Raw genomic sequence first — 3,863 nt, forward strand, 5'->3', positions numbered from 1 at the left:
AGTGAATGCCCAAACTAGGAAAATGGAGCAAGCTCAAAGAAGAGCAAGGCAAACCCAAAGCTCATATAAGAGAGGAAATTATAAAGAATAGAGCAGAAATCAATGGAATGGAGACTAAGAGAAAAACACAAAAGTATCAACAAATATCAAAGAGGTGGTTTTTCAAAAGAATAAATAAAATTAATAAACCCTTAGCCAACCATATTAAAAGAAAAGGAAAGAAAAGGCTCAAATCCACGCAATTAGGAGTAAAAATGGTGAAATCACAACAGATCCAGCAGAAATACAGAGGATGATCGAAATCTACTTCAAGAACCTGTACTCTAATAAAATGGAAAACACAGAAAAAATGGACAGATTTCTAGATACATGTGAATTACTAAAGTTGAATGAAGAAGATATAAAAATTCTAAACAACCCAATATCAACCAATGAAATTGAAAATGTACTTAAAAGCTTACCAACTTAGCAAAGCCCAAATCCTGATTTCTTCACTGCTGAATTCTTCAAGACATTTAGAGAGGAACTACTGCCACTACTGTTTAAACTCTTCAATGAAATTGAAAGGGAAGAAATACTCCCAAATTCATTCCTGGAAGCAAGCATCACCTTGATCCCCAAAGCAGTGAAAGACCCAAATGAAAAAGAGAACTATAGGCCAGTCTCCCTAATGAACATAGATGCAAAAATCCTCAATAAAATACTGGCAAACAGAATACAGAGGGTCATCAAGAAGATCATATACCCTGGCCAAGGCGGATTTATCTCAGGGATGCAAGGAGAGTTCAACATACATAAATCAATAAATGTAATACAGTATATTAACAGAGTCAAGAACAAAAACCATTTGATCCTCTCTATAGATCCATAAAAAGCATTCAACAAAATTCAACATCCATTCATGATTAAAAACCCTTCAGAAAATTGGAATAGGTGAACTTTATATTAACTTGATAGAGGCTATCTATGAAAAACCAATGATACTAAGTGGTCAAAAACTGAAATCCTTCACACTAAAATCAGGAACAAGAAAAGGATGTCCACTATCACCACTCCTGTTCAATATAGTTTTGGAAACATTAGCCACAGCAATTAGGCAAGAGAAAGAAATAAAAAGAATAAAGATAGGAAATGAAGAAGTCAAATTGTCATTATTTGCAGATGACATGATCCTCTATATAGAAGACCCCAACAACTCTACCAAAAGTCTTCTAGGCCTGGTCCTCTTGCTGGGGCAAGGGCAATGCCATCTTTCTGCCTGCTTTGTGCAGCCGCCTGGGGCATCCAAGTCTGTCCTTTCCCTGAGAGCCAGGACCCGGGAGGTGGTGGACCTGCTGGGGGTTTGCTCTTCGCTGCCACCTGCTCTTCTCGGAGGCGCTTCCTGCTCGGGCTGGAGCTGGGCCCGGGGGAAGCAGCTGTAGCTGCCTGGCCATGGTCTCCCGCGAGTACAAACTGGTGATGCCGGGCGCCAGCAGCGTCGGGAAGAGGGCTATGACCATGCAGTTCATCAGCCACCGATTCCCAGCCCATGACCCCACCATTGTACCGTGAACAAACTCAGGTCCTTGCTCTTTCTGGGGAGGCGGTGGAAGCCCTGAGCTAAAAGCCCGGGCCAGCTTACATCTTTCAATGGATTTATCAGTATTGCTGAGGAAATTTGGACACTTGAAAGAAGTTGAGTGGAATCATCTTCAAAAGATGATTCTTTTTGAGGGGAAGATGCTTATAAAATCCAGATCCGTATTGATGACTAGCCTGCCAATCTGGACATCTTTGATAGAGCTGGACAGGCAGAGTTCACAGCCATGCAGGATCAGTACATGAGGGCAGGAGAAGGGTTCATCATCTGCTACTCTGTCATGGATCGCAGGAGTTTCCATGAAGTTTGGGAGTTTAAACAGCTTATTTATCTAGTTCGGTGCACAGATGACATGCCTGTGGTTCTCTGGGGAAACAAGTCAGACTTGAAACAGCTAAGACAGATCACCAAGGAAGAAGGGTTGGCTCTGGTCCGAGAATTCAGCGGTTTCATTTTTCGAGACTTTTGCTGCATACTGCTACTACGTTGATGATGTTTTCCATGCATTTGTCCAGGAAATCAGTAGGAAAGAAAAGGAGGCAGTACAGGCGATGGAGAAAAATCTAAACCCAGAAGCAGTGTTTGGAAGAGGTTGAAGTCCCCATTCCAGAAGAAGAAGGATCCAGTGACTTGAGGAGGTGCAAAACGCTTCCCTGTGAGCTGCAGAGCTTGCTCTGAGCTCCCCCACCCCCACCTGCTGTAGTGACTGTGGTGCCTGCTCTTTCTCCTGGTAATGACTGCTATTCTAAAAGTACCTGACAAGGGGGACGCTGCTCGGCGGGGTTTTCAGAGATGTGGTATTTAAAGTACTGTTTCTTAGTTGATTCTGATTTATTAACCAGCAGAGCGCTGTCTGCTTTGCAATTGTCACACTAGGATTTGATCTGCCACTGTTGGGGTCATGTTGCTGATATTAATCCACAGGAGTTGTTCACCCCAGGAGAGTGTGCAGGGCCTGTGTGTGTGAGCAAGTGCACAGTGGGGCCCTGTCTGCCTTTGCCTCAGTTCCTGGGACTGCCAGAGCAGGGCCTGGGCCTGCTTCTCACAAGCCCTTCCTGGAGACATGAGAGCGCCTAGAGAAATCAGTGCTGAAAAGATCAGCACCCACCAAGCCCAGCAGAGAGCTGAGGAGCTGGCTCCTGCTGCAGACTGGAGCAGGAGAGGGGAAGTGGGGCCCTGCTTTGAGCCAAAGGAGCCTGGCTTTGCTGAGAAAGGCACACTTGCCCAGGCGGGTCCGAGCCACAGTGATACTTTCTCCTAGAGGCTTTTTAAGGATTTGGCTTTCTTTCCCTTCAAAGGCAAATGCTTGGGAGCCTTTACTGGCTTGCTAAGCCTTGTTCGAATCCTAAGCTGGGACAGCCAGTTCTGTGAGCAGGCCTGTGTCCACATGGACGCACACTCAGTGCAGACTGCTTCCCAGTGCTCCCTCTCTGTGCTCTTAGAGGACTTAGGCCTGGCAAAGTGCTTTTTAGGGCCCGCATTTGACTGACTGCATCTTCTGTACAGAGGAGATAACCAGGAGCTTGAATATGTTATGTATGTGCTTCCTTGACCTCCAGAGTCATTAGGCTCAGGGTTCTAAGGGAGCATGTGGCCAGGTGGCATTCTTCTGTAATCTCAGCATAGGGGAGGCTGAGGCAGGAGGGTGGCCTCGAGTTCAAGGCCAGCCTGAAGAACATAGTGAGACCCTGTCTGAAAAAAAAAAAAAGCTGCGATCTATGCCTGTGCACGCAGAAGGGCTGAGGGCGGCACCTCCCCTAGAGTAGCAATGTCACTGAAGCAGCTTTATTGCCTTTCAACTCTCAGGCGACTTGCTGTGACACCCCTGAAAAAGCACCCAGCCCAACTTGCTCTTTTCCATTGCTATTAAAGGCAGGAGGACAGGATTATTGTGGGTTTTTTTTTTATATATATAAATCAGTGTAGAAAAGTGACCGCTAGAACGTTTTTAGCTCTGAGTAGTGGTCCCTTGTGAAACTCCTGAGACACTTGGTAGCAGATCAGCCCTCTTTCAGGTGCTCAGCCCATTCAGAAGTGAGAGCCAGGAGCTGAGTCCATAGGTCTCACAGGAACCACTATACCAGGAGCAGGAAGCAGAAAAGAAACACAGCACAGTTCCACTGTGATATTACACCTCATTTAAACTGGTTCAGGACCCTTCACATTCAGTGCCTCAGCTTCTCATCACCGATGACTTAGGTCATTACACCCAGCAAGGAAGTGTCAACTGTATAATTCTTGAAGATAATCAAGGCAGGGGAGACCATTTCCACCCCAAAGGGTC

General features: G+C 45.7%; 1 pseudogene; it reads left to right on the forward strand.

Moving 5' to 3' along the window:
- Positions 1-1,655: 1,655 nt before the first annotated feature.
- On the forward strand, positions 1,656-2,213 carry LOC101697760 (GTP-binding protein Rit1 pseudogene; annotated as a pseudogene).
- Positions 2,214-3,863: the final 1,650 nt, after the last annotated feature.

Source organism: Heterocephalus glaber, unplaced genomic scaffold (genome assembly GCF_053883595.1).
Source record: "Heterocephalus glaber isolate CG9 unplaced genomic scaffold, H.glaber_assembly_v1.0 deba00001577, whole genome shotgun sequence".
Taxonomy (NCBI): Eukaryota; Metazoa; Chordata; class Mammalia; order Rodentia; family Bathyergidae; genus Heterocephalus; species Heterocephalus glaber.